The sequence below is a fragment of the Gadus chalcogrammus genome, chromosome 5 (assembly GCF_026213295.1).
Source record: "Gadus chalcogrammus isolate NIFS_2021 chromosome 5, NIFS_Gcha_1.0, whole genome shotgun sequence".
Taxonomy (NCBI): Eukaryota; Metazoa; Chordata; class Actinopteri; order Gadiformes; family Gadidae; genus Gadus; species Gadus chalcogrammus.
The window spans coordinates 1,852,707-1,879,634 of record NC_079416.1 but is presented as its reverse complement, the minus strand read 5'-3'; the positions used below and the strand labels follow the sequence as shown (position 1 = coordinate 1,879,634).

At 47.5% G+C, this 26,928-nt stretch overlaps 1 pseudogene; it reads left to right on the top strand.

Moving 5' to 3' along the window:
- Positions 1–26,928, top strand: part of LOC130382552 (alcohol dehydrogenase 1-like) — a 38,084-nt pseudogene that overhangs the window by 4,084 nt on the left and 7,072 nt on the right.

Genomic DNA, 26,928 nt, shown 5'->3' with positions numbered 1-26,928 from the left:
CCCCAGGAACACTGCATACTTCCGCAATCCACCAGTGCTCAGCGGCCAAGCCTGGTATTGCAGCTGTTTAAGCGGGCTGTGGACGGGTCCCTCAAATCATGGGACCCAGAAGTAGATATCTCCGTTCACTCCAATACAAGGAACAGGAATGTGTCTCCGCAAAAAATGTCTGGATATCAATCAAAGGCTCATAATTACCTTCATGCCATGTCCTAAAAAAATTTAAGATTTTTTCTTTTCAAAACGCCACCTCAAGCGTTTTATTAGCCGTTATCTCGCTGGGGAAGAGGGGTGTGCAGCTGAAAGGAGTCGTAGTGAAACAAATGGACTCTGAGAGGGCCTAGTTCAGTGCTCCGTTAACGTGTCCGATTTTTGGACTGGTTCATCTGCTGCTCAATAACTCTCACGGTCCTCTGCTTGCGATCATTGTGATTCATCATGTATTGATCCATTTATTCAAAAGATCCAAAGACAAAGAAGCGGTGCATTACGGTATCATTTTATATTGTTGTTGGACCGGAGTGGGGGGATTGGCACGCATGCGTTCTATATTTCTGCATCCGGTACGTCACGGACTAGGCCACGTGTCTTGGCCCCATAACGCGGAAGCAAATCGCTCCTGTATGTTACCCTGCGCCACTGAGCAGTTTGTATAGGAATGAATGGGCAGCCATTTTCCAGTCCGTGGTCCATCCTTTATTATGTCCATGAGTCGGAACATGGCTGTGTCTTTGGTGCACTTTACCACCTTCTTTCACCTCGATCAAGGCTTTTGTGCTCTCCTTGAAAGAAGGTGGTAAAGCGCACCAAAGACACAGCCATGTTCCGACTGCGGGATCTGTTTGCGAGTGGTGGTGACGTATATCATACGCGTCGTGGTTCGGGACTCTCTAAATCGACGCCACATTTATAACAAACGGCCAACGGCCACGGCCAGATGGCCTAGTGTGAGTGCACCCCTAGTTAGGTACGGCCACCCAAAGCGGGAAATGCTGGAAAAAATATGTTATGCTGAACTTTACTGCAATCTACTGGTCCCCTCTCTATCGACCAGATGATGAAGTGGTTCGGGACTCTCTAAATCGACGCCACTTCGACCTGGGCGGGACTTTACGTCCTACGTCACTCGCTATGGGTGTGCATATGTGCGCGTAGCCGTTTGTCTCAGGGCTCTGTGCACAAACTCCCTTGCACTATTTCTACAAATGACTTACTATTACTAGCGATTAACATGACGAAACAACATGAACTAAGCTAACATTCGACTATAGCCATACCAGATAACGCCATAGCCTACCAGCTAACCCTAACTATTTCTATTAAAGGTCCCATGACATGCTATTTTATGTATTCTTTAATATAGGTATTAGTGGGCAACTAACACAGTATTCAAAGACGTTCCCTAAATTCAGCCGTGGTGCAGAGTTACAGCCACTCCGAGCCAGTCGCACATCGAGCTTCCCCCAAATGCGCTGTTTCGGTGGGCGTGTCAAGGAGAAGGGTGGGGGTGTGGCCCTGAGCAGCTTGCAGCCACGGTACCATGCGCTCTGTTTACAGTGGATGTATCGCAATGGCGAGGCGCACACAGCCTTTAGCCGTGTTCTGTAAATATTCTAGAACACACGGGAGTCCTGGAGCTCTATATCTAAATATTATCATATAGCCTACACAGATATCTATATCATATAATATATATTATCACGGCCAAAAGCTGTGTGAGCCAATATTATGAATCTCAAACGACCGCGTTGGGTTCTCCGACGTTCCTGGTTCTTCAACGTCCACATCAATGTGAATACACACACTGTAACGCAAGTGTTTCTTGTCGGTTCTTTGACGTGTCTTGTCACAACGAGACTGTGGGGGTTATCTGAGCCATGGTTGAGAAGGAATTGGGGGAAAGGAACTTTGGTTTGACTCGCTGAAGTACATGAACTGCGACATGCCGTCGGTTGCCGCGAGGCACCATCGCCCGGCAGCGGGCAGCCGGCAGCAGGCAGCGCGCGGTTCAGTCGACTTCAGGTTGATGTGAAAGTGGAAGAACCAGAGACGTCGCAGAACCCGACAAAGTCGTTTGTGATTCATAATATCGTCTGGAGGCGCACACAATATGTTATATGATATAGATATCTATGTATTATATTATATTATTTAGATATAGAGCTCCAGGGGCCCTATTTTAACGGTCTGTAACGCAAGTGGGAAGCGCAAAGCGCAAGTAGCTTTGTGGGCGGTTCTACGGCGCTATCGCTATTTTACAGGCGGATAAATGACGCTTGCGCCGCGGCGCAAGTGTCAAAAGGGTTGGTCTGAAGCAGCCTAATTACCCGTAGGTGTGGTTTGGGCGTAACGTGCAACAAACCAATGAGAGTGCCAGCTCCCATCCCCTTTAAGAGCCATGAGCGCATTTGAATCGGACGAGTTGATATTTTGACAGCACGTCTGCAGTCTCCGATGAGACAGATGCACATGAATTTGCAAATGGCTTAGTTTATTGCCAAATAATATGGCCTAATTCACACATGGAATAAGGGGTTTTCTTCCACAACTTCAGAAATACTGAGTCCTCAAATAAATTTCGGCAAAGAAAACGTATGATAGGCTATAACATAGGCCTATGATATGCGAACTGTGGTTCTATTTAATGATATACGCAATACATTATAAACATTGTTTCTTATCAGTATTGTATGCTATCCTAATATGCATGTGTCCCCGCGGTAATAGACATTGCCATTGATTGTATTATGCGTTACGTGTTTTTTGCCCAAGTGAAGGAGTTCAAGTACCTCGGGGTCTTGTTCGCGAGTGAGGGAACTATGGACCGTGAGATTGGCCGGAGAATCGGAGCAGCGGGGGCGGTATTGCGTTCGCTTTACCGCACCGTTGTTACGAAAAGAGAGCTGAGCCTCAAGGCAAAGCTCTCGATCTACCGGTCGATCTTCGTTCCTATCCTATGGTCATGAGGGTTGGGTGATGACCGAAAGGACGAGATCGCGGGTACAAGCGGCCGAGATGAGTTTTCTCAGAAGGGTGGCTGGCGTCTCCCTTAGGGATAGGGTGAGAAGCTCAGCCATCCGTGAGGAACTCGGATTAGAGCCGCTGCTCCTTTACTTAGAAAGGAGTCAGCTGAGGACGTGGTTCGGGCATCTGGTAACGATGCCCACTGGGCGCCTTCCTTGGGAGGTGTTTCAGGCACGTACAGTGGAGAGGAGAACTCGGGGAAGACCCAGGACTAGGTGGATTTCAACACTGGCTTGGGAACGCCTCGGGATCCCCCCGTCAGAGCTGGTCAATGTGGCCCGGGAAAGGGAAGTCTGGGGCCCCCTGCTTGAGCTGCTCCCCCCGCGACCCGACCCCGGATAAGCGGACGAAGATGAGATGATGATGAGAGTGTTTAGTTTGCGTGTGTTTAAACAGAGCACACACGCGCGCCCGCATTCATTCATTCTTTTTAACACTCACTCGCGGTAAAACAATGTTTTTCACGATCAAATAGGCCTACTCATCAATCCTAAAAGTTATGGGCATGTAGGGCTACACGATGTCTGTGTCAAGAAAATATGTGTTTGCTGTACGGTGTTTGCAGATGCATTGATTTAAAAGTACAACTTATTACCGCTGCATCAGCTGTTCTTTCCCAAATAATTTACCAAGAATGTGCGGCTAGGTAGATGAGAGAAGCAAAGTGTATGCGCGAGGTGCACAAGCAATCCGTATGCATCGCATGCGCATGTATGCATGCGCCCTTAAAATAGCGTCTGAACAACGCGCCACTGACTTTAAACCAGGTATTTCCTGGTTAGTAGCGCAATGGTATTCAGAGACGGCAAAATACCGTTTGCGCCAGAACACGCCTCCCCCTTCCGCCGAACCGCCCCTTGCGGCGCATGATCAATCCCTAATTTACCGGCGAGTGGCGCTGGTGGGAAAAGAACGCTTTGCGCCAGTTGTGAACTAGCAACGACACATGCGCCAGTGACTAAGTCACTTGCGCCGGATGCAAGATAGGGCCCTAGGACTGTAACGCAAGTGTTGTACACTTCCTTGTTATTTGAATAACCGTTCTGCTGTTGGTGTGATGGCGCATAACACATCGGACTCTCGTATCTGGTATTTCTACAACGAGACTCGTATTGGGGGTTATCTCAGCCAAGGTTGAGAATGAATTGGGGGGAAGGAACTTTGGCTTTGACTCCCTCAAGAACATGAACCACGACATGGAGGAGAAAGGGATTGTTGGCGGCGAATGTCTCCCGCTTGAGCCCCGCTGAGGGACCACCGCCGGAGGCGGAGGTGCATAAGCGCTGCCCGGCAAAGATCCTTTTCACTAATGGTCCCGATCACACTACACATCACAATTAACACAAACAATAAAGAACCCCAAACCTGTTAACCCCACTTAACCTAATAACATAAACAAGTTATCTAAAGACAATAAAACCCCTTTTCCCCAAACGACATTATGAATACCCCATTACCCAGACTCCCCGGGGGGTAGGAGTCGCCACACAGCCCCCACCTTAGGGGTCAGACGTCCCGACGACCCCAACACCCAATGCACAGTCCCGAGTGTTCAGGGGGCCAGCGCCGCCGCCTTGGCCCCTGCCAGTAGTGGCCCCGTTGCGGTGCAGCCTTCCCCTCGGGTTGGGACGCCCGTCTCCAACTGTCCGCAGAGGACCTGGGGGTGTGGTGGTCGGGAACCACCTCTTTCGGGGCCCCCACCAGGTTCTGCTGTAGGGGGGCTCTGGAGCGCCGTTCGGGCGCCCCATCCTCCGCCGCCCTCAGACGTCTGGCCTTCCGACGGCCACGCCGGCGGCTGGGACGAGGGTGGGTGGCACGCTGCCCCGTCCACCCGCAGTCCTCGACCAGCCTAAGCTGCCGACACTGCTGCGGCTCAAGGTCAGCCCTGTCGTGCCGCCACAGTGCACGGGAAGCCTCAGCCGCCTCGGTGGCGGGAAGGGTGGCCGTCCGGACCCGGCCCTTCCGCTGCCTGGACCTGACCTCCACGTTCTTTGTGCCGGGGGCGGCCGCTGCCCCAGCCGCGTCCACGGATGCACCATCAGGACGGCGGCAGAGCTCCACCTCAGCCCGTTCCGCCTGGTCCAGAGCCGCATCGAAGGTCTGGGGCGCGGTGAGGCGGACATGCTGCCCGAGACTCTCCGGCTGCAGTCCCCGCAGGAAAGCGTGGAGCGCCAGGGCCTCCCGTGTAGCCGCGTTGAATTCCGGGTAGCTGCGTCGGGTCAAGAGCTGGACGTCAGCAGCGTAGACGCCCAGGCTCTCCTCCTCCCGGCGGCGGTGAGAAGCCAGCAACTGCTTGCTCTCGTTGCTGGAGACCCGTTCACCCAACCGCCTCTCCAACGCTTGGATCAGGGCCTGAAGGTCTCGCTGGTCCGCTTGGTCCAGGTCGAGCAGCACCCGTGCTGCCGTCCCCTCCAACGCCAGGGCAAGGTGGACAACCGCCTCCTCGGCACCCCAGTCGTTATGCCACGCTGCAAGCCGGAACTGGGCCAGGTATGGTTCCAACTGCGTTACCCCGGTGAACTTCGGCAGCCTAACCGCTGTCCTGGGGCGGTGGGCAGCCGCCGGTCCTCCGGGCCTTCCGGTCGTGTCCACAGGGGGGCGCTGCGCTCCCATAGCGCAGGGTGCGTTGTCCATGGGCTCGACCGCGAAACTCAAATCCCCACGCGCATGCGCAGGCCACATCCCACTTCTGACTAGTGTTGGCTCGTTCGTTCGCGAACCAGTTCGAATGACCGAGTCTTTAGGAAGAACGAACTGAACCGGTTCGTCTCCCTCGTTCGTTCGGTCTTCTCGTTCACCATTCGATTCACTGGAAACTCGACTGAACGAACAAACGAGTTTCCGGTAGCACTAACTCCCCTGAGTCTGACTGACTCAGCTGAGAACCGTGCAATGGCGTGCATTCCATGATGCGATTCACCGTTACTTGAAACTAGGCTGAATCGCGAACGACTGCTCCACGTTCAGTCGAGTTTCCGGGCAGCCGGCAGCGCGCGGTTCAGTCAACTTCAGGTTGATGTGAAAGTGGAAGAACCAGAGACGTCGCAGAACCCGACAAAGTCGTTTGTGATTCATAATATCGTCTGGAGGCGCACACAATATGTTATATGATATAGATATCTATGTATTATATGATATTATTTAGATATAGAGCTCCAGGACTGTAACGCAAGTGTTGTACACTTCCTTGATATTTGGATAACCGTTCTGCTGTTGGTGTGATGGCGCATTACACGTCGGACTCTCGTCTCTGGTATTTCTACAACGAGACTCGTATTGGGGGTTATCTCAGCCAAGGTTGAGAATGAATTGGGGGGAAGGAACTTTGGCTTTGACTCCCTCAAGAACATGAACCACGACAAGGAGGAGAAAGGGATCTTTGCCGGGCAGCGCTTATGCACCTCCGCCTCCGGCGGTGGTCCCTCAGCGGGGCTCAAGCGGGAGACATCGCCGCCAACAATCCCTTTCTCCTCCATGTCGTGGTTCATGTTCTTGAGGGAGTCAAAGCCAAAGTTCCTTCCCCCCAATTCATTCTCAACCTTGGCTGAGATGACCAAATAACAAGGAAGTGTACAATACTTGCGTTACAGTCCTGGAGCTCTATATCTAAATAATATCATATAATACATAGATATCTATATCATATAACATATTGTGTGCGCCTCCAGACGATATTATGAATCACAAACGACTTTGTCGGGTTCTGCGACGTCTCTGGTTCTTCCACTTTCACATCAACCTGAAGTCGACTGAACCGCGCGCTGCCTGCTGCCGGCTGCCCGCTGCCGGGCGATGGTGCCTCGCGGCAACCGGCGGCATGTCGCAGTTCATGTACTTCAGCGAGTCAAACCAAAGTTCCTTTCCCCCAATTCCTTCTCAACCATGGCTCAGATAACCCCCACGACAGTCTCGTTGTGGAAATACAAGACACGTCAAAGAACCGACAAAAAACACTTGCGTTACAGTGTGTGTATTCACATTGATGTGGACGTTGAAGAACCAGGAACGTCGGAGAACCCAACGCGGTCGTTTGAGATTCATAATATCGGCTCACAGCTTTTGGCCGTGATAATATATATTATATGATATAGATATCTGTGTAGGCTATATGATAATATTTAGATATAGAGCTCCAGGACTCCCGTGTGTTCTAGAATATTTACAGATTCACCGGAAACTCGACTGAACGTGGAGGAGTCGTTCACGAATCGTATGTTCGTTCAGAATGGTTTCCGGTAGCGGTAAATCGCATCATGGAATGGACCCCATTGCACGGTTCTCAGCTGAGTCAGTCAGACTCAGGGGAGTTAGTGCTACCGGAAACTCGACTGAACGAACGAACGAAGGAACGATTCGCGAACGACTCCTCGTGGCGAACTGAATCACGCGAACTGGGTCACGGAAACGAATCATTGAATCCACCACTACTTCTGACACCAATGTGGCGAGCAGCGCGGGAAGGACGAGACGGGGTTCAAATGGCGGCGCAACTCTCGTGCCTCAATACACCGCACGACCCCGAGAGCTGCCTTTATTCAAACACACAACAGAAAACACGGCACAACTGACCAACACACACAACACTCTCACTAATGGTCCCGATCACACTACACATCACAATTAACACACAAACAATAAAGAACCCCAAACCCGTTAACCCCACTTAACCTAATAACATAAACAAGTTATCTAAAGACAATAAAACCCCTTTTCCCCAAACGACATTATGAATACCCCATTACCCAGACTCCCCGGGGGGTAGGAGTCGCCACAGTATGATAGGCTATAACATATGATATGCGGTAACTGTGGTTCTATTTAATGATATACGCAATACATTATAAACATTGTTTCTTATCAGTATTGTATGCTATCCTAATATGCATGTGTCCCCGCGGTAATAGACATTGCCATTGATTGTATTATGCGTTACGTGTTTAGTTTGCCCAAGTGAAGGAGTTCAAGTACCTCTGGGTCTTGTTCGCGAGTGAGGGAACTATGGAGCGTGAGATTGGCCGGAGAATCAGAGCAGCGGGGGCGGTATTGCGTTCGCTTTACCGCACCGTTGTTACGAAAAGAGAGCTGAGCCGCAAGGCAAAGCTCTCGATCTAACGGTCGATCTTCGTTCCTATCCTCACCTATGGTCATGAGGGTTGGGTGATGACCGAAAGGACGAGATCGCGGGTACAAGCGGCCGAGATGAGTTTTCTCAGAAGGGTGGCTGGCGTCTCCCTTAGGGATAGGGTGAGAAGCTCAGCCATCCGTGAGGAATGGCTTTACTTAGAAAGGAGTCAGCTGAGGTGGTTCGGGCATCTGGTAACGATGCTGCACTGGGCGCCTTCCTTGGGAGGTGTTTCAGGCACGTCCAGTGGGGAGGAGACCTCGGGGAAGACCCAGGACTAGGTGGAGAGATTATATCTCAACACTGGCCTGGGAACGCCTCGGGATCCCCCCGTCAGAGCTGGTCAATGTGGCCCGGGAAAGGGAAGTCTGGGGCCCCCTGCTTGAGCTGCTCCCCCCGCGACCCGACCCCGGATAAGCGAACGAAGATGAGATGATGATGAGAGTGTTTAGTTTGCGTGTGTTTAAACAGAGCACACACGCGCGCCCGCATTCATTCATTCTTTTTAACACTCACTCGCGGTAAAACAATGTTTTTCACGATCAAATAGGCCTACCGGTACTCATCAATCCTAAAAGTTAGGGGCATGTATGCCTACACGATGTCTGTGTCAAGAAAATATGTGTTGGCTGTACGGTGTTTGCAGATGCATTGATTTAAAAGTACAACTTTCTTACGTTCTTTCCCAAATAATTTACCAAGATGAGAGAAGCAAAGTGTATGCGCGAGGTGCACAAGCAATCCGTAAACTATGCATGCGCCCTTAAAATAGCATCTGAACAACACGCCACCGACTTTAAACCAGGTATTTCCTGGTCAGTAGCGCAATGTTATTCAGAGACGGCAAAATACCGTTTGCGCCAGAACACGCCTCCTCCTTCCGCCGAACCGCCCCTTGGGGCGCATGATCAATCCCTAATTTACCGGCGAGTGGCGCTGGTGGGAAAAGAACACTCTGCGCCAGTTGTAAACTAGCAACGACACATGCGCCAGTGACTAAGTCACTTGCGCCGGATGCAAGATAGGGCCCTTTGTGTCTTATCCTTAAGGTTACCCTAACCTTAACCCCAGTAACATTTCTTCATCATAAACTACAAGTTACGCAAAATGGCATACAAACATCCAGTCCAATATGAAAGAAAAAAGCTAGCTTCATTAAGGAATCGAACCCCTTATCCCCGCGTTAATGAGTTGCGATTCAAGATTTAAAGGAGCATTTCACCGGTGGAGGCATGAATGTGTATTGAAATTGGGTCCTATTTGTAGTCGAATAATAAAATAAAATTCTAATTTGGTGCCGTCTTGACCGAGAAAAGGCAGAAAGTGACTTTTTGGCGCTTGTTGATTGAAGACAACAACTCCCACCATGCACAGCTTCGCTGGCGGCCACTCCCGCTGATCATCTCCGCCTATCGGACACCTCCTTGTTCCATCTACTAATGGAACAAATCAGCGTGGAGCTTGACCCGACGTCACTGGCAGAGAGTAGTGACGCTTGCACAGAAGCATACGGCCGACATCTTTCTTTATTCTGGGTGGAAATAGTAACATAGTTACGCCATTAAATACGTTTCTGCAAACATTTTTAGCGAGAAATGTGCATTTTACTTTCATAATTCGCTCGTTGAATGTGAAGGATGTTTGGTTTGATAGTTATGACGAAGAGGGAACGCTCCATTCACTTGCATGGACAGCGTCTCTGGTTGCTAAGCAACCTCAACGTCTTGGCGGACTATCTGCTGATCAACACTACGAATGCTGGAAACACACCAGACACACCATGTGAAGTTATTTAACCCGATTATTGTTATTTATATCCGAGATTATTTAATCTAACCCGATCTAAACTATATCATGCATCCAAACACGGCGGCGTTTGGGTTTCCTACCTCGGACTCCTAAATCCAGCGCAGCCACAGGCGCGTTGGCGCGTTGAACCATTTTTGTGACACACAATGATCAAGCGTCAAGTTAGGCACGTTACACGCGTTTGGTGTGGCCGTAGCATTATGCGGTTTCACCCAAAAAATCGACGGAGAGACAGCGCCAGGCGACTTACGCCACTATCTGCCAATGGATCGTGGATGCCTGGGCTGATATAACAGTCTCAACTGTGGTCCAAGCTTTCACGAAGGCAGGAATAATCACTGAACTGCCAGGCAACAGCAGCGACACTGACTCGGATAATGACGAGAGGGATCCGGGCATGTTGGATGCCGTACTCGCCCAACTTTTCAATTCGGACACACAAGAATTCGAGGGATTCGTAGACGGGGAATGAACTGAAAAAGTGAGCTTATTGTTAAGAGATATTGATATTGATCAGATATTGATGAGATATTGTTAATATGCACATTAACGTTTGAACATCGTTACCATGGGAGTGACCGGAGTTGTCAGAACGCTTAATGAAGTTTGACTTTATCTGACTGTTTTGTTGACATTCCCTTTAGCACAGCTCGGTCTAGTCGATGCATAACGCAACCCCAGTCAAACGTTTGACTGCAGTATCTTCTATTCTATGCGCTTTATAATCCGGTGCGCCCTATATAATAATAATAATAATAATAATACATTTTATTTATAATGCACTTTATATTCAAGAATCTCAAAGTGCTTCAGAGAAAAAAATACCAAAAAACTATTAAAAAGGGGGGAACCTCAAAGAAAGTTTAGTTAAATGCTCTTTTAAAGAGATGGGTTTTGAGGTTCCGTTTAAAAAGAGCTGTAGTCTGTGGAGCCCTCAGGTGGTCAGGGAGGGCGTTCCATAGTCTAGGGGCAGCAGCAGAAAAGGCCCGATCACCCATGGTGCACAGCTTCGTATGTCGGGTTTGGAGGGTGTGAGTGGATCCTGAACGGAGTGTACGTGAGTTTGTCGGGGGGGGTGAGGAGTTCCTGAAGGTAGAGGGGGGCAAGTCCGTGAAGGCACTGGTGGGTGAGGAGGGAGACCTTGTACTCAATTCTGAGTGAGACAGGGAGCCAGTGCAGTGATTTCAGGATGGGGGTGATGTGGTCATGCTTGCGCACTCTCATCAGGACCCTGGCAGCACTGCTATATATGATATGATATATATATATATATGCTATATATGAAAACAGTTCTAAAATAGGCCATTCATTAAAGGTGCGCCTTATAATCCGGTGTGCCTTATAATGCGGAAAATACGGTAGTCCTCGTTTGTATTTCTTTCGAAATGGTGAACTTTTGCATGGAGCCATCTTCTATGTCAGATCCAGTACCCTCCGCCAATGTACTTCAGTTTTATCAACAGCCTCTGTTATCTTAGCTTCAGACGCTGTGGATGTTAGTTTCTGCTGGTGAAGTCCCACCCACTGGCACTGCTCTAATAGGTCTGTAGCGTCAGTGGGTCCCACCCCCTAGAGGGGGGTGGGACTAGTGGTTGTAGTCTTACGAGAATCATCCCCTCTTACACTTCCTATTTTCTTGTACGCAAAAATCGTCATATTGCGTCATTGAAAACAGGAAGTGTTGGAGATCGATACGGATCTCTCCAGTCTCTCCAGAAAATAAGGGAATGATGCTAGACCATTCAAAAATATGCGGGGGGTTCTAAAAATACATAGCTTATGTGAAATGGGTGAAGTTGCCCTTTAACCACTTGACAATCTTTAAACTTCGGTTGCCTAGAAATTGTAAAGACAGTGATGTGTGTACATTGTGCGAGTAATCTGTCACTCGCGAGGTGTGTGCAGTCCAAAATGAAAGAAAAAACCTTGCATCACTAGGGAATCGAACCCCCAATCATCAGTTGGTCGTTGGTAACTGTAAACAAAGAGTTCGCATTTTGTTTAACTGCTAACTAACAAACGGGTTTATGCGTTCACTGAACAAAGATTATGGAAATAAAAGACCACTTTTCCATCAGAAAAATCATCAGAACCGTTATTACCAACCCATAGACACTAAAAGCCAAAACCTTTCTCACATGCACACCCATCGCGAGTGACGGCTACGCGCACACATGCACACACCCAGCGAGTGACGTAGGACGTAAAGTCCCGCCCAGGTTGAAGTGGCGTCGATTTAGAGAGTCCCGAAGTGGTTCATTGCCTTATTAATGGGTATTTGTAAGATGAAAAAGAGGGATGGTTGCGAGTCGCGACAGCTCAAACAGCATATCCTTGTCCGTCAGTTGATAATATAATATAAAACAATTAATGGTATTTCTGGATTCTGTACAGGGGATTTTAATACCAAAGGATAGGTCATAGGTCAACTGCTCATAATAAATAATGTGGTCATAATCGTATTAAACAAAAATGAATGCACAAACCAAAATAACCTGTAGGCATAATTGCTTACAGGTTCCAATTTGTTTGTAATACGCAATCATTAACATTCAACCTACTTTGATAGAGACAAGGAATTTGCATCTGTTAAAAAGAGAACAACAATGTCTTTCCTTTTTTTAAACAGAAGCAAATTTGGATCCACTGCAGTGTCCATAATATAAAATAACCTAAATATATATGCATTCAATGCATATATATTAAATGTTCATCCATATGGCATCTAATTAGGAACAATGGAGGAAAAGTAGCCTCTGCAGTAGCATGTTTGTGCAACACACAAGCATAGAACACAAGTATACCACAACACCAAATGTATTATTGGATGCAGATCATTGCCACAGGATTGTGCCACACAGACCTCTACCACCTTTTTGAGGGAAAACACAAAGACGGCTTTCCTGTAGTCCTTGGACATGAGGGCGCTGGCATTGTGGAGAGTGTTGGACCCGGGGTCACTGAATTTCAACCAGGTATTATTCTGGGATGTTAGCATTTATTTAAAGAATGTGTTCAAGTTGTTTTTGTTTTTCATTAAGGACATTAGTAGAGCAACAGTGAATCGCAGTTAACGATAGGGATCCTCGTTAAGGACCTGTTTTTAATAAACTTAAGTCACATTTTAGGTGACAAAGTGATACCCCTCTTCGTCTCCCAGTGCGGGGAATGCCGTTTTTGCCAAAGTCCGAAGAGCAACCAATGTTTGGAGGGATGGTGAGCATGTTGATTATCTACTCATTCATCTCCCCTTTTCCACTTAATCTGGAAATATTTTGTCAATCTGTATTTTGTCAATCTCCAGCATCTATAAAGCAATTTTTCATCAACGATTTCCATGAATGGTACCTGCTTTTGCTATGAATCATTCTCTCAAAGTGAATTCTGAGATTGTTAGTCAGACTGTAAATCTTTTACCAACTGAAGGTCCAGCGGCGGTCATGAGACGATGTTGTCTCTAGAGACCAGGTTCACCTGTAGAGGCCAGAAGGTGCTGCAGTTCACGGGGACCAGTACCTTCTCCCAGTACACTGTGGTCAACCAGATAGCTGTGGCCAAGATAGACCCCTCAGCACCACTTGATACCGTCTGTCTTCTTGGCTGTGGTGTGTGTACTGGATTTGGAGCTGCTGTCAACACTGCTAAGGTATCCAAACAACTGGTTCACGTTTAAAGAGATGATTCCATAAATATCTTAAAGAAATTACGTTTATGGGACCCACAGGTTATTTGTGATTTTCTTACTTTCAAACAGGCAATATATGAAAAAAAAAAAAAAAAAGAACTAATAATTGCCTAGCTTTTTTCTGAATAATAAAAATAACAAACGATATCTATCTCTCTGTATATAGATATATATGTCTATATATGCAAACATCAAATATGTGTTTTCCACAGGTAGAGCCAGGATCCACTCGTGCTGTCTTCGGCCTTGGGGCGATCGGCCTGGCTGCTGTGATGGGCTGTCACTCTGCTGGGGCCAAGAGGATCATCGCTGTTGACTTGAACCCGGACAAGTTTGAGAAGGCCAAGGTGTTTGGGGCGACCGACTTTGTGAACCCTAATGACCACAGTGAGCCCATCAGTCAAGTGCTGTCAAAGATGACCAATGGAGGCGTGGATTTCTCTCTGGAATGTGTGGAATGTTGGAGTCATGGTGAGATAAGTTGAAGTGACACTCAAAGGGACACAAAACGCGTATTGTATTTTGACTGTGTGCTGAATTTAAACGCATATTTACAAGAAGATCCAACGAGACTCACCTAAAGGAGACATATGGATTTTGAAGCTGTTTGCTGGAAATAGCTTTTAGGAACAAAATCTCGCCTACCACTATTCCCCTCTCAATCAGTCCCTCCAGAATGCACTGTTTCTGGTGTCTGTAGCTTTAATGCAAATAAGATGCTGCCCATTGACCAATGAGCTGTCAGACTGAACCACAGCATGGAGGAGAAGGGATTGTTGCCGTTTGCGGACTCCTGGAGCTCTTTATCTATATAATATAATATAACATTGTCTTGAGTACTTAGAAAAGCACTATAAAAAACGGATTTATTATTATTATTAATAGTAATAACAATAATAATATATATGTGTATTTATATAATATTATATCTAATATCACGGCCAAAAGCTATGTGCACCTCGGATGATATTATGAATCATAAAGAATGCGTCTGATGTCTCTGGTACTTCCACAACAAGTAAATACTCGTAGTGGGGGATATCTCGGCCATGGTTGAGAAGAATTGGGGGAAAAGGAACTTTGGCCTTGACTCTCTGAAGACATGGATGAGAAAGGGATTGCACTCTGGGAGCTGAGCTGTCGGACTGCCGCCGAGCTCCCCGCGCTGGAGCTGCCAGCTTCGGCAGCAGTTCAGCTCCCGGAGTACACCACCGGACTGCTTCGAAGGCGGCCAGACTGTCGCCGAAGCTTCTGCGGCAGTCTGACATATTATGAAAACAGCACTTTTCCTGGGATTTTAGGTGTTGTTTTGGGTCTCTAGTGCTCCCACGCATACAAACTTTGGAAAAGGTCTGTACATGATCTGTAGGCCTACATGACACTTAAATATTACCTCCCACTACCCCACTCTCCTCCAATCATAGCTAAGATTTTGTGGACCAGCTGACGAGCAGCTCCGGCGGGGGGAGCTCTACGGCAGTCCGGCAGAGAAAGAGATTGTACTCCCGGAGCTGAGCGGCCGGGCTCTGCCGAGTTTCCCCGCCGGAGCTGCTCGTCCTCTGGTCCACAAAATCGTAGCTATGATTGGAGGAGGGTAGTGGGAGGTAATATTCAAGTGTGCCCCCTTCCTACGTAGGAGGGGGCGCCAAAACGGACTCACTCGTTTGGTTATTCTATGCGGGGTACTTTCAGAAATGCATAGGCTATCTCACTCAAAAAATCATGTACAGACTTTTTTCAAAGTTTGTATGCGTGTGGGAGCACCAGAGACCCAAAAACAGTCTACCCCAAATCCCAGGAAAAGTGTTGTTTTCATAATATATCCCCTTTAACACTACTACACTTATCGTAAATATTGTTCTCAGTATTAAGATTGCTTCTGACTTGAAGACCCTTCTTTTTTTTATAATTGTATGCATCTATTTGCTTTTGTTACCTAATAGAGGAATGCACTGGAGTCCTGCGTACAAGGCTGGGGGGTGAGTGTTGTGGTCGGTTGGACAGACCTGCATGATGTCGCTACAAGACCCATCCAGCTCATAGGCGGACGCACATGGAAGGGTTCCTACTTTGGAGGTGAGGCCCATATAAGGTTCAATAGTTCTATCACAATGGACCAACAAAGTTAAGTGAAAATCAAACCTCATATTTGAAAACTTTAACTTGTGGTTGATCGATTAGATCCTCCAACTGAATCCCCCCAAAAAAGCCCAAATTACTACATTAATTCATGTTGGAAAGGTCTCAATTTGTAGGAAAACGTGTCCGTTTTGGAGATGTCATTTGGCCCTTTAAGGTGCAAAATGTAAGATTATTAGTTAAAGGTTGGGTACGCGATTTGCGAAACGCCAGCAGATTTTGAAAATACACAACTCAAATGGTCCTACCCCCTCTCCTTCAACGCTGACTCTGACTCCACCCATTCCAAGTACCTGGACGCGCAATCATGCACGAGCGCGAACAGAGATGCGCGAGAGCGAGCCAGGCTAGCGTAGGTTTTCGTTTAACAACATGGCACTACATTCAGCTGTAAGTTGCACCCAGTACCGCGGGAAGTAGGGGTGCTGGGGGTGCTGCAACACCCCCTGTCCGAGGCCCTGTCTTATCACAGAAAACGATCATTTCTTAAAACTCCGGCCAAAGTGGAGATTTCTGAAAACGCCGGTTATGTGTTGTCGTGTCAACGGGGAGAAACGGGATTTTAGGTTCTGAAGCGTCACATTATGCACCAGGGGGAAGCTGGGGAAGAAGACGACAGCCTCCACGCGGCCTCCCCTGCAAGTAATGAGATATGGTGCAAGACCAGCTCATGAAACTAATGTCGCCACCCAATCGTCACGCTGTCAGATCAGGGCGCAAGAGGCCGGGGGGACGCAAGCTCACGTCAGGGCGGGCAGCCATCCCGACCATCGAGCGCCAGGGCCTGGCAGTGCTCCAGCTAAATGTCGAGGGCCTCACCACCGCCAAACTGGACATCATACGCCACCTCGCCGACTCCCATGAAGTCGCGGCCGTCCTCCTTCAGGAGACGCACTGTGGAAAAGCAGACTTTCTCAGGTTGCCCGGGTTCCACCTCGCCGGCTCCATCCTCAGCAGGCAGCACGGGATGGCCACCTTTGTCAGGTCTGACCTCAGCTGGACAGCCACAGGCCAATCCCCTCCAGGCGCTAGTCTCGAGTGGATGTCCACGAGGATACAGACAACAACGGTTGTGAACGTGTACAAGCCCCCACCATCTGTACTGTCCACATCGGCCCTCCCAATTACCCCGGCACCCGCCATCTACGCCGGGGATTTCAACTGCCAGCACACCGACTGGGGATACTCCCACACAACACCGGATGGGGAGACGCTGAGCGAGTGGGCCTCCAATGCCAATGCCCATCTCCTGTTTGACCCCATAGAGCCACCAAGCTTCTACTCCTCCAGATGGAACACCTTCACCAACCCAGACCTCGCCTTTGCTGTGTTCCACAGTAAGGACCCGATGCCAGAGAGAAGGGTCATTGACAGGTTCCCCCGATCACACCACCGACCGTCTGTCATCAGAATACCATCACTGGTGCAGCCGGTCGCAGGGAAGCCTGTCAAAAGATGGAATTTCCGGAAGGCCAACTGGCATGCTTTTTCTGTTGACACAGAGAGAAGATCTGTCACTCTCCCGGACCCAGACACTCCTAATGTGGATGCTGCATATGCAGCCTACTGTGAAGTGCTGACAGGGGCAGCGAAGAAAACCATACCACGAGGCTACAATGCAAACTACATCCCGGGTTGGAACGAGGAGTGCAACCACCTCCTGCGAGCCCACCAGCAGGCTAGCTCAAGAGCTGAAGTGGATGCGACAGCAACTGCACTGCTTGAGAAGCTGGACGCCACTCGCAGGGCTAGATGGTACAGAGGTCGTCGAGTCGATTGACTTTACCCACTCCAGCCGTAAAGCGTGGCAGACCATAAACCAGCTCTCAGGAAGAAGTACACCGCCTCCCAAGTGCCCTGTGACAGCAAACGCCATCGCAGCCCAACTCCTGAAAAATGGCCGCTTCCCAGACGCAGACAAAGAGTTTGCCCGCTCAATATCCCACGAGGTATCCAGTCTCTCTAGGGCGGCCAGTGTCAATGCCAACCTGTCAGGAGATTTCACACCAGCTGAGCTCAAGGACGCTATGGCCAAACTCAAACAAGGCAAGGCACCAGGCTCCGACAACATCCACCCAGAGTTTGTGATCCACCAGAGCGAAATAACATCCGCCTGGCTGTGTGCTTTCTTCTCTGCGTGCCTCCGGAGGTCCAAGCTCCCAAGGGCATGGCGACGGGCCGCTGTCATAGCCCTCTTGAAACCCAACAAACCTGCGGATGACCCCAAGTCCTACAGACCAATCTCGTTGCTGTGCGTCCCTTTTAAAATCCTGGAGAGGATGATAAACAGCCGAATTGAGCCAGTAGTTGACTCACAGCTACCGAGGGAACAGGCTGGCTTCCGCCGGGGCAGGTCTACAGTGGACCAGGTAACCCTTCTCACACAAGATCTCGAGGACAGCTTCCAGGCCAAAACCAAAGCTGGGGTGGTTCTACTGGACCTGACTGCTGCTTACGACACCGTCTGGCACAGCGGACTCCACCTGAAGCTGCTGAGAACAATCCCGGACCGTCATATGGTCAACTTCATCATGGAGATGCTGTCAAACCGCAGCTTCATTCTCCAGACCAGTGACGGCCAGCGCAGCAGGCTCAGGAGGCTGAGAAACGGGGTCCCACAAGGGTCTGTCCTCTCACCGATGCTCTTCAACATCTACATCTTTGACCTACCGGTGACGACATCTAGAAGGTATGGATACGCGGATGATCTAGCCATCATGCTACACCGGCCCACATGGAAGGCGGTTGAAGAGGGTCTCAATCAGGACATGGACGTCATGGCTGCCTACCTTCGAAGCTGGCGACTGCAGCTCAGTAAGGGAAAGACTGTATCAGCAGCATTCCACCTCTGCAACAGGGAAGCAAGAAGGGAGCTGGAGATCTCACAACAAACCCCTGGAGTTCCAGCAGGCCCCAAAGTACCTGGGCGTACGCTTGGACAGGACACTGTCCTACAAACAGCATTTGGATGAAGTGAGGGCTAAAGTAACAGCAAGGGTCTCACTCATCCGGCGCCTAGCTGGTACAACCTGGGGGGCCTCGGCCAAGGTTCTACGTATCTCCACACAAGCCCTCGTATTCTCTGCAGCTGAGTACTGTGCCCCAACCTGGAGTAGAAGCCCACATGCCAAGAAGGTCGATACGGCCATCAACAATGCCCTCCGGATCCATAAGTGGCTGCCTGAAACCCACCCCCGTGTTCTACCTGCCAGTCCTAGCAGGAATAGCGCCAGCCGGCCTACGGCGAGAGGCCGCTACCCTCGCCCTGGCAAGGAAAGCCCAGGAACACAGCTGGCACCTCCTCCATGAAACCACCACCATGGCAACACCTCCAAGCAGACTCAAGTCCCGCCACCCATACAATCAGGCCGCACAAGAGATGCTTATTTCCATCCCGGAGGATTTGACAACCAAAGCCTGGCTGGCAGCGGCATGGAAGCAGGAGTGGGAGTCAGCAGGACAGACACGCCTACACCATTACATCCAGGATCCTGGAGGTGGCGTTGAGGGAGAAGATCTACCTCGCCGGCAATGGACCCTCCTGAACCGCCTTCGTACAGGGGTTGGCTGCTTCAAAGCATCCATGAAGAAGTGGGGCCTAACAGACAGTGCAGCGTGTGAGTGCGGGGAGCCTGAGCAGACTGCCGACCACATCATCACCACCTGTCCCCGGCATAGACCACCCTCAGAGGAGGGCCTCTTCCAAGTGGGACCTGAGACGAGGGAGTGGCTACACGACACGAAGTTGGACATATGAAGACGATACACGAAAGAAGATGCACCAGGAAATGCTTAACGTCATGTGAGCGCCCGCTGTACCGTATTGGTCCGAATATAAACACAAACCCCATTGTAAGACGACCTATATTTGGAAAAAAGATTTGAAGACCAGATCTTGATTTCATGAATAAATAAATTGTATTAATTGAAATAATATACGAAAATAAAAAGGCATAGAATAAAACACTGCATTGCCACTAAACAGTAGTGCAAAAAGGCCGTACTGATGTGTACACCAAAGACTTCCTGACACTCCTCTGCCCCGCTGTGTTCGCTCTGGCTGTGGTCGCTCCGAACTTTTTCGGCCCGTGGCAAAGCGAGTCATCCTCGCTGCTGTCCAAGGCATGTTGAGACGCAGCATTTATTTAATGCTCATATGACCTAGTGCTGAAAAAAGGTTATATGAAAAAGTGTGAGGGTAGCGGTGGTGCGCTAAACTTGTTCTGTGAGCAGCTGGATGTGAACCATGGTGTGAAGGAAGTGAACACAACGATCGATTTTCAACTGTGCGCGCATGCACTGGTGTAATTGAGCTGCGCTGCTATATATCTTTTTTTATCAATGTGACGAGTTGCGAGTCTAGTGCAGGCCGGTTTTTTTTTTCCAGCACCCCCTGCTGAGAATACGTTCTCGCGGCTATGGTTGCACCAGATGTTATAAACATTAAACGGTCACATAAATCATTACTATTTTTAGAAAATGTATGTTTGTTTCATATAATTGTATTGGAAGTCCTGGTTTTCACTAGGGTTGCCGCGGTGTGGACATTTTCACACCGAGTAATACACTCGTCTCAACACCGGTATTACCGAGTATAAACGGTATAAACTTTGAAACTAGGTCAACCGCCACACAAGCATCGGTTTTTAGACCCTTCTCGTCCTTCAGTTGCCGCCAAAGTTCGAAAGCAGCGCCTAGGAATATTCTTGATTTCAGTTTTTCTCTTTCAGCGTTTTTATTATCAATTACTCTCTGAAAAAGAGTTTTCCTTCTCTTTGCTGGTGGTGGTGGTGGTGGTGGGGATGGTGGCGTCTTGTCTGCCATGGAAATTGTCTTCTACTGCTAGGTCCAAATGTGGATTAACTAGGTCCAGTAGCTACCGCAGGATAACAACAAACAGGAGCTTGCTCTGGGCCCCGTTTCCCGAAAGCGTCGTGGGGAACGAACGTCTTGAAAACGCTCGTAGCTAACGAGTACTCCAGGGGTGCTCGTAGGTACTCGTAGGACGCTAAGAGCATCGTCAGCTATAGCCTCAGTGGCGACACCATCGGACATTCCGTCTATTGGATGCGTTTTATTAAAACGCATTGCGCCTTTATGTTCTTAGTTTGGTAATTAATAAAGATTATGAATTAATTTATTAACAAAGATGTTAAAATGGCCAAAATAAAACGGGACAGTCCAGAAAATGTTTGCGCAGGCAGGGCACTCAAAATGTGTGAGAGAAAGTGGGGGGATTTGTGCAGACTGACATATAGGCTACTCATAAAACGTAGCATAAAATAATGTAAAAAATTTAATTAAATAAAAAAAAATAAAAAAAATTAAAAATAAAGAAATAGAATAAATTATAAAAAACAAGCAAAGGAGCAGGCAAAAGGCTGGGATATGGTGGGGATTGGTCACGTTGACGGGAATGTTTAGTGACATGTGGGAGGGTGGAGGGGGTTAAAAAAAAGTCTCAATCACTCTTCGACGCGCATGAAAACCAGCCGCGTAGTTATGAGGGAGGCCGTCCTCACACCGATCTTCCTCGTCGTCGTCATCGTCCTCAGCGTCCTCCGGTTCAAGCAATGCCACCCCAGCCTTAGCTGCAATGTTGTGCAACATAGCCGTCACACATATCACGGCGCATGACTTGGCCGGCGAAAACTGGAGCCCTCCGCCTGACTTGTGAAGGCATCTAAAGCGCAACTTCCACCTCCCGATGGTGCGCTCAACGATGCACCGGGCCAGACGGTGGGCTTCGTTGTATTCCTCATCAATACATACCTTACCCTATTTCCGCGGCTTTTATAGCCAATCAAATTATCAATCAAGGAAACCCTTATGCGGAATCAGATTAAGTCGGCTCTCTTTGCTGCGCAAAGCATGTTTCAGAAATCAGCCCATTAAGATAAATGTAGTTGTCACACAAGCTATTTTTAATTTTTTGTCATATGGAATTATTTCAGGGGGGGAAATGCCGTGAAACGCACAGTGCATTCAGGATTAGGACTGATATATGTCGGTTTAAGCCTAATCAATTGTATTTTAATGTCTTTAGCATTCATATAATTGCAGTCTATTTTTTTCGTAGGCTACTCAGCTGTTGTCCTTGATGGGGATATATTTTAACCCTTTTTAAAACAATTTTCCTGCGACATTCCTGCGTCTCCCCCTCCTACGGAGCCCATTTCAGCACCGTGTCAGTAGACAGTTACAATCCTATGACGTCGTGAGTGCAGCGAATGCGCGTTCACGTTAAGAGGAGTTTCGGGAAACGCTCCAAAGAAATTATCGATGGATCGCAAGATCCATCGGGAGAATGATCGTACGAGCGAAGATCCGTCGTTATCGGGAAACGGGGCCCTGGGTCACGAGCTCTGGGTCACGAGTACTGCACGAAGGGGTCGCGCGCGGGGCGCGGGGGAGGGGGAGTGCAGTACGACCGTTGATTGACGTACTTACTGTCCAATGCAACGAGGTGGCAATCCAAATGATTGGCTGGAGTTTTTCGAGCCCTGCCCGTTCCACAGATGATTGACTTGTTTAATTTTCATGTCAGTACTTCTAACTCAGTGGCTGTAAGCGGGTTATGATAAGGATTTCAAGTAATTTTGCAAAAATGGCCAAAAAGCGAATTCCGTACCCAACCTTTAAATCATAAAGAAGATTAACAACTATTATCAACAGAATGCGACCAAATAACAGCTTTTAAGTTATGGCAAAATAAGTTTAGATTCAGGTGTATCTCAATGAATTAGAATATTGTGGATAAGTTAATTAAAGATAAAGATAAAAGATAAAGATAGACTTTATTGTCATTGTACAGTCACCTATACAACGAAATTGGGAGAGCCAACTGACGGTGCATTACACATACAAAATAAATAAATAAATAAACAAATAAATAAATAAACACGCAATTTAAGTTAAAAATTTAAAAAACAAAAACAAAACAAGACAGAAATAAGAAAAACATTTGGAACAAGACAAGGACAGGTGATGTCAGGATAAATATAAAGGCCGTAAGCATATTGCACTATATAGATAGTGAGGATCTTTGTTTCAAGTTTTATGGGTGTTAAGTGTCCTGATTGCCCAAGGAAAGAAGCTTTTGTTCAGTCTGTTGGTTCTGCACTTCAGGCTCCTGTACCTCCTACCAGAGGGCAGTAGGCTGAGTAGGTGGTGGCCGGGATGGAGGTGGTCACAGATGATCTTTCTTGATCTTGAGATGCATCGTGAGCTGGCAATGTCATCCAAGGAGGGCAAAGGAGAGCCAATAATTTTTTCGGCTGACCTTATCACCCTCTGCAGCCTTTTCCTGTCAGCCACTGTACAGCCAGCATACCACACAGTGATGGAGAAGGCCAGCACACTCTCGATGGTGGAGCGGTAAAAGGTCACCAGCAGCTTCTCCTCCAGCTTGTTCCTCTTGAGTACCCTCAGGAAGTGGAGTCGTTGTTGGGCCTTCTTCACCACCGCTGATGTGTTTGCTGACCAGGATATGTCCTCAGAGATGTGAGTTCCCAGGAACTTGAAGGTGGAGACTCTCTCCACACAGTCACCATTTATCTGGAGAGGGGCGGGGTCAGCTCTGTGACGCCTGAAATCCATTATAACCTCCTTTGTTTTTATTGTGTTAAGGGTCAGGTTGTTTGCAGCACTCCACTCCACCAGCCGCTGCACCTCATCCCTATAGGCCGACTCGTCTCCTCCGGTTATGAGCCCCACCACAGTCGTATCATCCGCAAATTTGATCCATAATTCAATTAATATATATTTTTACTATAAATCTTCATGATTATGGCCTGCAGCTCATGGAAACCCAAATTTCAGATTTCAGAGAATTTGAATATTGTGAAAAAGTTCAATGTTGGAGACTCAAGGTGTCTAATCAGCTAATAAAGAGTCGCTAGTTCCCTGAGTCTTTAAATGGTCCCTCAGTCTGGTTCAGGAGGCTTCACAATCATGGAGTAGACTGCTGACTTGACCGTTGTGCAGAAGACATGATTGACCATTTATAGAAGCTGGCTGTTCAGAGTACTGTATCCAATCATATTCCTAGAAAGTTGAGTTGAAGGAAAAATTGTGGTAGAAAAAGGTGCACAAGCAAAGGCCTTCACAAGGAGCTTTGTGGGAGCTTCACAAGGATTGGACTGAGACAGGAGTCAGTGCATCAAGAGCCACGGAGACCTATCTAGGACATGGGCTCCTAAAACTGTCGCATTCCTCGTGTCACGCTACTCCTGAATCAGAGACAACGTCAGATGGGTCTTAGAGAACGGGCCTGTTGCTCAGTGGTCTGTCGCTCATTTCATTTGGAAATCAAGGTCTGAGTCTGGAGGAAGAATGGAGAGGCACAGAATCCAAATGCTTGAAGTCCATTGTGAAGTTTTTTATTGAATTATAAAGGCCTGACTTTTAGTGATTTTCACCCCCTTTGACACTCTTGTCCTCCTCTCAAAAAAAACCCTGCATCAAATGAAATCCTGGTTGCTCTGTGGTAAACGATCGTAGAGTTCACCGGTCAATGTTTCCATAGTAACAGCGAGCTCAACCAATCAACGGCGTTATAGCGGGATTATCAGTCTACGTCACTCCCCGCTCTACGCGCATGTTGTTTGCAGAAAGAGACGAGAGCGACAAGAGCCGCAATCATGTATTTTTGGGCAGTTGGTTACACAAACCCTTTTAATAATACTGATTATCCCATTTATTCTACTTCTTGCTTGCCAACATCAAACAATTCAAATACTTTAATAATTATGCTTTTTCTTATTCGTATTGCATGCTTATTAAATTTATACTCTGTTTGAGTATATCTCCCTCAAAAGGTAGGCCTAGTTCCCTTTAATTACGATCGATCAAACATGTTTTTGACACCTCGAAGGGCATTATCCCGCTTACACCATGGTCACTTGCCAAAGAAAATAAATTAAGATCATTCATTTATATTTTCATGCGTTTTACAATCCAAATATAACGTTTTTCACCTAAATAGGACGGACCGCTACGACTTGGCAACGGAAGGTATTCTAGTCTGCTGAGCTATGAGCCAGAGAGCGAACGTTATGGAATGTACGTATCGAAATTCGTCCCAGCCTTTATACCACAGGTACTATAGGGCCTATTGCGTTTTCTGATTACAGTTTAATGTAACAGTAAGCTGACAAAGTCGCTAACTAAGACTGCAACTGCAAATTAACCACACGGAGATAACCATGGCAACCGGTCAAACTAAAGTTTTCTTTTTGCCATCATTCTGCGCTCGCATCCGCCGGGTTGATAAACAAATAATCCCCCTATAGCATTGTTTATATCATATTGTCACAAGATGAGCAACTTGTCACAGAAAGCAATGTTACATTTTATAGGCGAGCCACAAATTAAGATATCACATTCACGATATTGAAATACGAGAGGGCACTAAAATACATAATCGTTTAGAAGTCATAGGCCTACATGTATGCATGATGTGACCCTAAAGCACAGATGAAATAAGCAAAAGCGCGTTCACTCTGAGAGGGAGTGGGATTTCCGATGGGGATTACATTTTCGACGCAACACAAGCATCTTTAAATACTAGCATCAGCGTTCGTTCAGTCAACAATAGTGATTGATTATTGACCGACTGGTCGGTTTATGTGTCGCGTAGATAAGCACGTGCCTGCGACCCGCCAAACAAGTTTCACGGAAATACGTGACCCTGTCACGTCATTCAATCTATTCATTCGTGATCTGGGACATGTAATTTAAATTTCTTCATGCCAAAAGCACAAATTTCAAACTTCTTCTAAAAAGGAGCGATGAAGTAGCTACCTTTTTTTTTCATCGCGGGTTGCCCACAGAGCAGCACACCTGCATTAAATATAGATCCGTGAATTGTCACAATTTCTCAGAATCAAAGCTGAAAGTAGAAACGGGGGGCCAAAAGCTGTCATATCGTACGAACAATTTTAAATGACGTGTCCCAGATCACGAATGAATAGATTAAATGACTTGACAGTGTCACGTATTTCCCTGAGATTGGGTTGGACCCGCCCAAGTTGAAGAGGTACTATTCTAGATGGAAACACGACGTGCCTGGAACCAAACCAAGTCGTGCCACGCTAAATTGTGGCAAGGTGAGCTGGTACTGTCGGTGGAAAAGAGGCATAAGCAACTGGGCTTCCATAACACCTCAGCACGGCCAAAGGCTGATCGACTCCATGCCACTCAGTAATTCATGCAAAAGTAGCTCCATCCAAGTGTGTGCATATAACAGCTCATACTGTTCAGATGTTTAATTTTTCTGGTCATATGTAAAATTATAATTTTCTGAGATATAGAATTTTGAGAAGATATAACGTCAAGATTAATAAAAATAGAGGCTTGAAATAGTTTCACTTTTTAAATACAATTATTGAAATTAATTAACTTTTCACACAATATTCAAATTTATTGAGATGCACCTGTATTGTGTTGCAGAGATATTTAGTTAAATTAGAAGCAAATTACTCCAGCATCCACTTCTGCCCTCAGTCCAACATGAGGATGAGGAAGAAGTAGAGCTAACCCCAACCATGTTGAAAGTGAATAGAAAATTGTAATTCTGGTTCTATTGAGGATCCCGTCCCGGAAAAAAAAATGACGACAGCATTGCAGATTCACTGTTAATAATAAGCATGACGCAATATTCAGTGGGGAGATGCATTTGGGAGGGAGGGGGGAGGGACCAAAGACCTTTGGGAGGGACTCGTAATGCCCCGGTGATGAACTTCAGAGACTTGATGTAGTCATAGTCCAAGTCATGTGACACGAAACCTATTGTGGACAAGAGGCTCCTCTGTAGCATCTGTCACTTTGACAATGATTGGTTTGCATTTATCATAATTTCTCTTTATTAAATGGTTTTTTTTGTTGCTTTGCCAAAACATGTGCTTTTTATAAGGTTTCAAAGGTAAACATGATGTGCCCCAAATGGTAGAGGCCTACCTGGATAAGAAGGTGAAGCTGGATGAGTTCATAACCCACAAAATGCCCCTGGAGTCGGTCAATGATGCCATCGACCTAATGAAGAACGGAAAATGGTAACTTACCAACCTGTTTATCTCTATATCCACGGCTTGTCTTAACAGATTGCTTGTGCTGACCAGTGTTTTTCTTCTCTATTTTTTTTTTAACA